This window comes from Lepidochelys olivacea (genome assembly GCF_965140295.1).
Source record: "Lepidochelys olivacea isolate rLepOli2 genome assembly, chromosome: 1".
Taxonomy (NCBI): Eukaryota; Metazoa; Chordata; order Testudines; family Cheloniidae; genus Lepidochelys; species Lepidochelys olivacea.
In genome coordinates this window covers 83,171,405-83,183,971 of record NC_140411.1, presented here as the reverse complement: position 1 = coordinate 83,183,971, position 12,567 = coordinate 83,171,405, and the positions used below count along the sequence as shown (strand labels likewise).

The following is a 12,567-nucleotide window of genomic DNA, read 5'->3' as shown; positions in this document are numbered from 1 at the left end:
TCAAGCTGGCTTACAATGAAATTGATGTCAAAAGAATCAAGCATTTCAGAGTTAAAAATCAGTGATCTCTAAGGAAGGGTGAGGTTATTCCACTAAATCAGTGGTTCCCAAACTGGGGTTCATGAACCCCTGTTACCGGGGGTTCGCCAGAAAAAATTCACTCATGGCGACCAGAGGACCCCAGGCTTTGGAGGCAACAAGTGGTTTTTGCTCAAAAATGTCAATTGCAATCTCTTCCCACACACCTATACATAGTAATAAACTTGTCCTGTGTTAGGAACATAGGTTGAAACTATAAAAGAAGGAAAGTTTTACTTCATTATCCTCGATGGTGCAGCATTCAAGGTGGAAACATAGCATGCATTTATACGATGGTGGTATAATATTTTTCATAGTTTTAGATGTTCCACGGGTTTACTCATATTTATAAATTCCTATGCTCACCACTCCTATACTCCCCAAATCTATTCTTTTTTTATTTTTATGCAAACAGTTTGGTTCCCCTGTGTTTAAAGGGCTGCCTATTCCATTAATATAGGTCCTCCCTTCTCCACGTTCCCAGGACTTTCATTTCCCCTATGCATGGAACAGAGAGCACTTCCAGAGGCTATTTTAGAGACTCCTTGAACTTAAACTGTCCACGGCAGTGATCATCAGATGGCAGTGGTTCGGGATCCAAATTAGAGATCAACATTACCCAAAAGAGCCATAGTCGTGTGAATTTGTTGTTTCATTTACTGTAGTACTATGTATTCATATTTAAACAGTATGAGAGGGGAAATATTTAGTTTATATTATTCTCACAGCAAAATGACTAATTTTAAGTATTATTATATCAATTACAACTGGTTAATAACATAGGGAAAGCAGCCTGATTGGTTAATAATGAAATCACAGTGTTTTAATATCATGTGTGGCAAAGGCACAAATTAAATGTAAGATCATTAGTGCTATTTTATCCTCATCCTTTTTTTTAATATATGTCAACACAATGTTGACTAGTTCTGAATTACACAATATGGTTTATTGGTCCAAAAAACATTACCTCACCACCTTCTCGCTCTAGATCTGAATTCCTGGCTCTGTTAAATAGTTTTATAAATATGTTCTTTAAGAAGACTTTCAGTTTCAGTTTGTGTGTATCTTTCATTTGTAGAGCTTGAAAGATTTGTTGTGACTTAAAGACATCAAATAAAACTAAAGAGTTTGGATAGCCTTTAAACTATTTAAATTGAATGTACCTTCTACTCAGAGGCTACACCTGAATATTTTATTGACTTAATGACTAAAACACTAACCCACAATGTCAAATTATAATAAAGGACAGTAAAAATATCATATGATATTTTAAGTTTTTTCCCATTCCCACAAAGTGTGAATAATTAAACATTTTATTGCAAATAACGGAATATAAATAGTTTACAAAAAATTGAGTATTTTGATATTCATAAATGAAAACTCTAACTGAGATTATGTCCGCCTCTACTTTAAAAAGTTAAATTAATCAACAACATAAAAATGTGCTCTGGATTATTAATGATCAAGAAAATATTGTAGATGTTCAAAGAAAGATACTGCGAAAGAAAAATAGATATAACAATTGTCAGAACAGAATCTCAGGGATCTTACATTGCCAAAACAATCAGTTGGTATGTTTGGATTTCAACTTGACTTTAATTGCAAATGAAAGACTTGAAAACCAGTATGTTCATCCTGATGCAACAGATGCAAACAAGTATAATTGTATTCCAAATCTTTCAGCTCATGCCAAAAAAAAAATCACAAAATTATTACTTAAAGAATAATTAAATCCTTAATTGGATTTATTTAACATAATTTGGTATATTATAGCTTTAGGGCCAACCTCAGCACAATTACAGCTGCTGTAAAGGTTGTGGATTGATGGACAACTACAACTGATAATTAGGGCTCCGTCACAGATTGCTTGACTTTCCGTGACCTCCGTGACTTCTGCAGCAGCCAGTATGGCTGACCCCAGGGACACCCAAACAGTTGGCTCCAGGGCCAGCTGCTCCAGCCCTGCTGGAGCAGCCCCGCAGCCAGACACTCGGGCAGCCCCATAGCCAGCCACACCGGCCACTACTGCAGAGGCCCCAGAGCCAGCCACTGCTGAGGCAGCCGGCCCTAGAGGACCACCCGAGCAGTGGTCCCCAGGGGCAGCCGAGGCAGCCGAAGCAGCTACTGCTCGGTGGCCCCTGCAGCTGGTGCTGCTGGCCCCGGGGCCCCCCCAGCAGCAGCCCCCTGGGGTGCCTCGCCCTGCAGCAGCACCTCCCCACCCTTAAGATTTAGTCAGGGATATTTATAGTATACATTATGGATAGGTCACAGGCAACAAACAAAAAGTCACAGCCTGTGACCTTTACTAAAGATGGAGCCAACTGTTTGGGTGTCCCTGGGGTCAGCCATACTGGCTGCTGCAGAAGTCACGGAGGTCACAGAAAGTCAAGCAATCTGTGACGGAGCCCTAATTATCAGTTGTAGTTGACCATGACTTTTACTAAAAATACCCATGACTAAATTGTAGCCTTACTGATAATACACTAAAACTATACAGAACAATACTCCTCTGGCAACCAGATTTAAGTCATAACTATTTCTATCAGCTTCCCTGACTTTTCTTTCCTTTGGTCTTGGGGCAAGATCCTCACCCTCGCTCTGGTCCCTTTACACTGGTAAGAGGGGCAGAGTAGTGTAAAGGAGACCTAAAACCTCCAAAGCTAGCTGGGTGAGGATTCCTCCACTACAGGTAGAAGACATCCATAAAGCTGTCCTCTGAGGATAACTTCACAAGCCCTGGCATAACAGGGCACATCAGGGCAGAGCCACAGCAAACAGCACTGTGGAGATTCTGGGCAGCACTGCAGCTCATACGGCATTTTAAGGTGTCTGCTGTAACGGCTGTCTAAGTTATGCCAGGGGCCTACCTAACTCTCAGAGCAGTCCAGGAGCTGGTGGCTGCAAAGATGGGTTAAAGCCATCATAGACTACTCAGGCTGTGGGTTCTGTGCTGCACCTCTTAATGTCACAGGACAGAATCTCATCTTTATTCAGATCCTTTTCAGCAGTGTTTGTGTAAAGCCGACAGACCCTGGTTGTCGATCAAACCTGGGACTTCTGGAGCTTAATGCATGAGCTTCTACGGCAGGAGAAAACACATGTCACTTAGCCCAGGCTGTATCAGGCTCATCAATCGCTAGCTGGTATACGAGCCACTAGAGGGGGACAGAGTGCCACGTCAAACAGGCATGGGTTCCATTTGCTCAGCCATTTTCTACACTGCCCCTGATAATTTCTTTATTTTCCTCTCTTCAGTATGTGCTCAGTGCATTTAGAGTCCATTGCAGGCTGTTGCCCCAAAGTTTTCCCCCCAGTAAGAGCTGTCACATGAAGACATGGAGGCAGGGTTGTCAAGTATTGTAAATCAATGAAGCACCACTGTGTTTATTGACAGGTTTCAGAGTAATAGCCGTGTTAGTCTGTATTCGCAAAAAGAAAAGGAGTACTTGTGGCACCTTAGAGACTAACCAATTTATTGGTTAGTCTCTAAGGTGCCACAAGTACTCCTTTTCTTTTTGTGTTTATTGAGTTCCACAAACTGAGAATTTGGCCAGGCATTAATGGGATGATGTAAAGCTTCAATCTCATTTTTTCTTGATGACTGACTTCTCGAGAGCTGTACACTGGCATCCCTAAAATAAAGCTGAGATGCTCAAGATATTAGAAATACTGATCCTGTTTATCACCTCACAGGAAATGCTCAGCATTTCGCAGGATCACTCCTCTGTCCTCGTAATGTTCTGTAATTGGTAGAACTGGTCAAAAAAAAATTTGGCCAAGTAGTTTTCTGTCAGAAAATTCAGTTTTGTCAAAGTCTAAATGTTTCACAGGAAAGTGTCAATTTTAACAAAATTTTAGATGTGAAAAGTTTAAACGATTCTTTTTTTTACTTTCTAGTTTAATTTCATTCATGTTGAAATGTTTTGTTTTGATAACATTGAAGCTGTCCTGATTTTATCATGGATTTTGTTTTAACTTTGATAGTATTTTAAAATATTGATGTTAGGTTTATTTCATATTTAATGATAAATATAATCTTTAATACTTTAATGTAAAAGTCAAAACAAAATTAATTGAAATTATCCAAACAAAATGTCAATGGTTCTGAACAAAAAAAAAATTCACAATTTGTGTTCCATAGGAAAATTTTGGCTTATTTGTTCCAATTCAGAACAATTTATTTTCAAAATTTTGGAATTTCCTGTGGAAAGGAAATTCTGGTTTCCAACCAATTCTAGTATGGTGTTAAGGATTCCGATGAGATGGGCTTGTACTATCACCTTTAGTTGCTTGACAGAGTCTGGAAGGGTGGTTATGTGTAACAGGATTGTAAGATACTCAATTATTTTATCTATATCTAAACTATATTTAACTTTCTAAACTGTCTAGATCAGCATGAGCATATGTTTCCTGCATCCTCATATCTGCGCTGGCTGCATGTTGTTTCCAGGTGGAGTGTGTGGTGTTGGGTTAGACACTTTTAAAGCCCTAAATGCTGAGCATCTACAACTCCCAACAGAAGTCAGTGGGAAATGAAAATTAGAGCTAAAGTGTCTGAAGTTGGTAGCCCAAAACTGAGGCAACCAAAATTAGTGCCCATGTTGGAAAATGTGGCTCTGTATCACTTAGGATCTTTCCTACATAAAAGACTAACTTGCTTCTGTGTGACACTAGTACAGCTGAAATCAGTGGAGGGGCTTGAAGAGTCTTTTTGGTGTGCAGAAGAAGGAGTCACTGACAAGGGGTTTTTTTTGTAAAGATCCTTCATGTTTGTACTTTTGTGCAGGTCACTAGGGAAGTTGAGCTGTGGGAGACTTGAGGATTTTGTGAGAGATGAGGTGGAACTGGGAAAGTTTAGTTATATTTCTGCTGACTGTCTTTTGTGTGCCTGTTGGCTATTGTGCTGCAAATTGTTTTTGCTACAGATACTGCTGTTAATGACATCTCAAAACCTTGAGTAGACTTTTAAAAATGTTTAAATAAATAAATAGACAAAGCCATCATCTTCTGTTCCCGGGGAGCTTTATCTGTTGCTTCTGATCTACCCTACCACCCGTAAGAAAATCTCCCTGAATTTATGCTTATTACCCGCTGATGATGTTAGTACACAGATAAGTATAGAGCAGGGATCGACAACCTTTGGCACGCAGCCCATCAGGGACATCCGCTGACGGGCCAGGACGGTTTGTTTACCTGCAGCGTCTGCAGGTTCAGCCGATCACAGGTTCCGCTGGCCCCGGTTCACCGTTCCAGGCCAGTGGGGGCTGCAATCAGCTGAACCTGCGGACACTGCAGGTAAACAAACCGTCCTGGCCCACCAGCGGATGTCCCTGATGGGCTGCGTGCCAAAAGTTGCCAATCCCTGGTATAGAGAGATAATTTAATAAGATTTCATTTATCAAAGGATTTTTTCTGTAATTTAACTTAAATAACATGAACAGAGAAGATATATATTCATAACAGGGAAAACTAGCAAAATAATACATTTGGAAGCAATGAACACCCTCATCTAATAAAGAGATGCAGGCATTTACAGGGACCTTCAAATAATAATTCGAGTGTTTGTAATCCTTTGATTTTACCATACTTCATGAAAAGCAGGACGGCAGCTCTGAGACACATGGTTATACCTACAGATGTCAAAAACAATTAATGGAGATAAGGAAACACATTCTTTACCATCAATTATACAGGTGGAGGGAACAAGTTGTCCATTTTAATTAAGGACTTCCACCTGAAAGCCTCCCTACCTGACAAGAGATATCAATTCCTTCCCCTTCAATGTAGCAGAACTTTTTAACCGTGTCCCTACACATAAGCCACAAAGGAAACAACACCAGCACTCTGTGTGTGTGTAGACTGGCAGTTCCAATGGCAGTTCAAGATCCTTTAAAAGAAGCACATGAATTATTCTGTGGTGTTTGTTTTTATACACACAAATCATGAAAAAATGGGTGTTTATCACTACAAAAGGTTCTCTCTCCCCCCACCCCACTCTCCTGCTGATAATAGCTTATGTAAAGTGATCACTCTCCTTACAATGTGTATGATAATCAAGGTAGGCCATTTCTAGCACCTATCCAGGTTTTCTCCATGGATGTAGAAGCCCTCTACACCAACATTCCACACAAAGATGAACTACAAGCCGTCAAGAACACTATCCCCAATAATGTCACGGCTAACTTGGTGGCTGAACTTTGTGACTTTGTCCTTACCCATAACTATTTTACATTTGGGGACAATGTATACCTTCAAATCAGCGGCACTGCTATGGGTACCCGCATGGCCCCACAGTATGCCAACATTTTTATGGCTGACTTAGAACAATGCTTCCTCAGCTCTCGTCCCCTAACGCCCCTACTCTACTTGTGCTATATTGATGACATCTTCATCATCTGAACCCATGGAAAAGAAGCTCTTGAGGAATTCCACCATGATTTCAACAATTTCCATCCCACCAACAACCTCAGCCTGGTCCAGTCCACACAAGAGATCCACTTCCTGGACACTACAGTGCTAATAAAAGATGGTCACATAAACACCACCCTATACCGGAAACCTACTGACCGCTATGCCTACCTACATGCCTCCAGCTTTCACCCTGACCACACCACATGATCCATTGTCTACAGCCAAGCTCTGCGATACAACTGCATTTGCTCCAACTCCTCAGACAGAGACAAACACCTACAAGATCTCTATCAAGCATTCTTACAACTATAATACCCACCTGCGGAAGTGAAGAAACAGATTGATAGAGCCAGAAGAGTTCCCAGAAGTCACCTACTACAAGACAGGCCTAACAAAGAAAAGAACAGAACGCCACTAGCCGTCACCTTCAGCCCCCAACTAAAACCCCTCCAACGTATTATCAAGGATCTACAACCTATCCTGAAGGACGACCCAACACTCTCACAAATCTTGGGAGACAGGCCAGTCCTTGCCTACAGACAGCCCCCCCAACCTGAAGCAAATACTCACCAGCAACCACACACCACACAACAGAACCACTAACCCAGGAACCTATCCTTGCAACAAAGCCCGTTGCCAACTGTGCCCACATATCTATTCAGGAGACACCATCACAGGGCCTAATCACATCAGCCACACTATCCGAGGCTCGTTCACCTGCACATCTACTAATGTGATATATGCCATCATGTGCCAGGAATGCCCCTCTGCCATGTACATTGGTCAAACTGGACAGTCTCTATGTAAAAGAATAAATCGACACAAATCAGATGTCAAGAATTATAACATTCATAAACTAGTCAGAGAACACTTCAATCTCTCTGGTCACACGATTACAGACATGAAAGTTGTGATATTACAACAGAAAAACTTCAAATCCAGACTCCAGCAAGAAACTGTTGAATTGGAATTCATTTGCAAATTGGATACAATTAACTTAGGCTTGAATAGAGACTGGGAGTGGCTAAGTCATTATGCAAGGTAACCTATTTCCCCTTGTTTTTTCCTAATTTCCCCCCCTCCCCCAGACGTTCTTGTTAAACCCTGGATTTGTGCTGGAAATGGCCCACTTTGATTATCATACACATTGTAAGGAGAGTGATCACTTTAGTTAAGCTATTACCAACAGGAGAGTGGGTTGGGGGGTGTGGAGAAAACCTGGACTTGTGCTGGAAATGGCCCACCTTTAGCTTATGTAAAGTGATCACTCTCCTTACAATGTGTATGACATTGTAAGGAGAGTGATCACTTTACATAAGCTATTACAAGCAGGAGAGTCGGGTGGGGGGAGAGAAAACCTTTTGTAGTGATAAACACCCATTTTTTCATGATTTGTGTGTATAAAAACAATCTTCTGTATTTTCCACAGTATGCATCCGATGAAGTGAGCTGTAGCTCACGAAAGCTTATGCTCAAATAAATTGGTTAGTCTCTAAGGTGCCACAAGTACTCCTGTTCTTTATTCTGTGGTGGTTGTCATCTGTCTATACAGAGTGCCTAACAGTCAATACATTATTTGAACACAGTGTAACCCAGGAATTCTCAAAGATGAGTTCTGTGATACCCAGGCAATCATTATCTGTAATTTTAATTATGAGTTTTCATTTTATTTTTATATACTGACTTTTTATGTGGTCCATGTGACTATAACATCTGGAAACCCTGGTTTGGGCAGGCAGAATAAAGTAAGATGAAACCAGAGCATTAGAGCTGGAAAATTCCAAGGAAACCAAAGATACTTAGCAGGATGAGATTCCCATCCTGTAAACAATTCCTTTTATGTTATCCAACTGTGAAGTGGACACAATCAGCTGCTGAAAGGGAATGAGAGAAATATCCTGGTGCACTCTCTTATCTACAGATGTTTGCTACAGACAACAAATGTGCAAAGGATTTTGTTTTTTTAAACCATTACTCACAAAAGAGTTGGCCATTTACATGACAGTTATTTCCTCTAGAATACAAGTGATGTGGCCCCATCAGCTGCAGTCTCTCTTCAAGTATTTCTCCTAAACTAATACTTCCTGGAAGTAGGAATATCACATTTATCAGAGCCCAAGTGCAATATTCAGCTAAGAAAATTAGAGATAATATATCAAAGTGTAGCTGATGTATGAAGGGAACAATATATGCTCTACTGCTTAAGCCTTCACAAAGCATCAGATACATAAATCACTTCAAAATGCTAAAAGTCAAAATACAGCAAGGAAAATACAGCATCTCAGCAAGGATGAGATTCTCCTTTCCTTAGGAGAATCAATCACTTTGTGGAGTGTCCAATTTATTTTAGAACAAGCAAAAGGCACCTGCACGTGATCTACAGTGAATTGTACATTTGACAATCAATGATAAACCGCAGTGTTTGCACCCAAATAAAACAGAGAAAGCCATGCTACATTTCAAGGGTCATGACTCTCAGATGCATCAGGCATTCTGCCAGTTTCATGATTCTGAAGATGAATGTGCTTTTGCTCAGCCCAATGGGGGCTGAGAAACTGAAAATATCCTATCCACTGTTACTCTGCATAGAAAGGGAAAGCAATAAAAAGAAACATCATTGTCACTAAGCAACGTATCGCACATGCTCTAAACCAGGGGCTCCCCTAACAAATATTTTGGTGGCCTCAGAGTGCGACCACCAATTCTTGCTGGTGGCCACTCTAACAGTTTTTCCAAGCTGGAGTCTCACTGCCCTGGGCTGAAGCCTGGAGCCCCGTAGCTGGAGCCAGGGTGGGAGGAAGATGAAGCCCAGAACCCCAGGACTGAAACTGGAGAGGAAGGGGCTCTGAAGCCAGAAGCCCAACCCAGAAGCCCCTCCACCCTCTGGAAGGTGGGCCAGGAACTCACCTGCTGCCTGCAGAGCTGAGGGTTCCTCCCTCACTGAGCACATACCCTGGCCTCACATGTCTGCAGATGTGCTACCTGGAGCCCACAGTGGGCTGCATGGTGAATGGTGCCGATCCCCTGCTGATGGTGCCAGCAAACATCAAGGCAGCGCATCCAGGACCAACGGTTGGATGCGGCAGGGAGGGGCCACTGCTTTGTCATGGTGGCAGCATTTGAAAAACACTGCTCTAAATAGCCAAAAACTTATGTGAATGTACTGCTAACAATGAGAAATTAAGCCCACAAAAACCCTGGCATTCAAGAGTTGAATTTCTAAATCACCATTAACTAAACGATGTAACACCTATATAGATTAATTTTGTACCTGTTAAAGAAAGGTATTTGGGTACCTTAATATATTGTTCAATAATATATCATTTGTGCAGCATGGATGAGTAATCATCGCTGTAAGAAACTTTGGCTTGGGGTGCTTAGTTTCTCAGATCTGATGTTTGATTAAAAATTTTTTTACTCCATTTTCCTAAGTAGCTATGAAGGAATTTGTAAGAAAAGAAGAACAAAATAGGATACCCTTTTGCACCGAAGGACTCAACTATTTTGTGGCGGCCATAAAATGTTGCAGCCTAAAAGAAATGAATAAATCTTCTGTTGTAAATGAGCGGACACATAGGGCCAGAATCGGACATCAGTAACATCACCATCAATCTAGAATAACCCCATTTATTTAAATGGCTTTACTCCTGATTTACACTGGTGTAAATGAGATCTGTTGCTAACCCATGATTTCATAATGGTAAAATACAAAACTGATTTTCTTAAATTGTGGCTGGATTTTCATCTCTCAGGGAAGACTACAGTTGTGCTTTGTTCAAACGTTAGAGCTTCAGCAGCTGCAATTTATTCTAAGTCTAAAAGTTTTATTTTTGAGAAAGAGATGAGGATATATATATATATATATATATATATATATATATACTTTTTCAAGTCTTAGAATACAGTACCTTTAGTAATAAGTGCTACTATTAAAGTAATTGGGCAACTAGCTGATGAGAAAGAGGGGTAAGAGTCAAATTAATATAAAAGCTTGCTCGCCTCCAAACAGTTCAGTTGCAGAAAGCTCAGGAAACCTGGAGAGGAGAGGAGGGGATCTCAGGCCAGTGCCTTCACCATAAGATTATCTTCTCCCTGCAACTGAAACCACCACGGATCTCAGCAGGAACAGTCATGGCACTAATTTAAAGCAGTGGCAGCCTTGGGTTTCTGTCCTGAGATCCAGTTTGGGTCCCTCCTCTGAACATCTCATGTATCCAACTGACTGACAACTGCGTTGTTTCCTGGCTAATAGCCATTGCAATGGGGCACTTCTGTAACACTTCCCTTCTGTTGTCAGAGGCCTTCAGAGCTTGTCATGAAAATTCCTCCACTAAGCCTGGGAGGACGGTTAATATCATTGTTTCATTGCTGCCATACTACTTTTATTGTGTGTGTGTGTGTATATATATTAAAATATTGTGCAGAGCTTTTACAAGTCATCCATAATTTCCACTTCTTCTGTCTTCCTTGTATCTCTATGAACAGACTACATAAATTTGCACTTTTATCCTCCTACAATGCGTCTTTGTTGTACTAAGGTTTCTGTTTATCTGCTGATTTGGGAGCTCATTGGACCTGACAAAACACACACCTGCCTATTTTCAAACTGACTCGGCAGGTATTGTGACAATTGTATTCAATACAGAAGGATTTCAATGTAAAACATGTGTCTGAGAAAGTTTAGAGAATGAAATCAGCCAGTGCTGGAATCTCTCATTGTGGACTTGATAAGCAGACGAATTGTGTGTAATTTGAAATATTTCTGTACTCCTTCCCCTCTTTCAAAAGGGATGAATGTTATTGATACAGGTGACTGGGGACTAAGCAGGGCTTAAAGTCTCCAGATTTCCTTTTGTAAACGAATATACAAAAATCAGAAGTGGCATATTTTTAATAAGAAAGGAATGTATTGCCTGTTATTTTTAAACTTTGTCTTGAAGAGAAAATTTGCCTTCATAAGACTGACCCTTTAAACTGCCCCCAGATACAGCTGAAACATACAAATAGTGTTTTATATGGGAGCAAGATGTCTATGGAAAAACTTCCTTCAGCCTCCGTCAGTTTTTTCTATCAGTCCTACTAACTGCTTTATCTACAATACCTTTAACTTATACTCAGAGATCTTGAACATACATCTATAATATGTTGTGAACTGACTTCTAACACTCCCCACAAACATCTCTTCCCACTCTATAATTCCTGTCACTGATTTCCTCTTATCACACACCAAATTTCAGTTCCTGGTCCCCACATTAAAGACTCTACACAACTCGTTCCCCGCTTACATCTCTGCTTTAATTGTTCCCTACTCCCCTTGTTCCGTGACCCTGCTAAGCTTCCATTCTAGTGTTCTTTACCCAATCTTGTCATCATGCTTCTTCCATACTTAGAACTGTCTTCCACTTCTTGTGTGTCAGGTCAACTTGCGTTCCTTCTTCAAATCCCTTCTTAATTCTGTTCTTCCCAGGTTCTTATAATGCACTAGTCACCATTGTATCCAAGTATACTTATTTTACAATGCCTTCCTATGCTGACCTCTTCAATAACATTTGCATGTCATTGTTTTTGAGCTGTTATCAGTTGTATAGTATACCATAAGAGTTAAGCTGCAAGTTCCTTAGGGCCAGGAACTTGTTACTTATGTTTGTAAAGCCTGTAGTCTATCTATTGATAGCACAAAGTTCCCAACCTTGTTTCACTTGTGGTCTTGAAGCTCATAATATTTTTCTCCACATCCCAGAATCCTTTGCCATTTATTTTAAAAAGATCAGAAAAGCAGCTCTTTTGCTGATCTTTACCCATAAGACCATATCACTGCTGGCTGCTCCCAACATGGTCCCTTTATGACTACAACCAGTCATGGTAGTTTAGAGTCACTGTTAGGCAATGCCAGGACTAGAGACAATGTAGAACCAGCCCTCTCAAAATCAGGAGCTCCGTCTAACTCCTTTGTACCCATACCTTCTTCTCTTCTCCCTCATCACATGCAGCCTGTGGATTCTCTAGTTCAGCATGTATTATCATGGCCATGAATTTGGTGATCAGCTTGTTTTCTTTTGGATAAAGAAGTCTGGCAGT

The 12,567-nt window shown here is 40.7% G+C and overlaps 1 protein-coding gene across 1 annotated transcript in view; it reads right to left on the bottom strand.

The window, feature by feature from the left end:
- Window positions 1–12,567, bottom strand: part of LOC311515020 (uncharacterized protein) — a 49,250-nt gene that overhangs the window by 13,576 nt on the left and 23,107 nt on the right. The gene's annotated exons all lie outside the window — the stretch shown is intronic.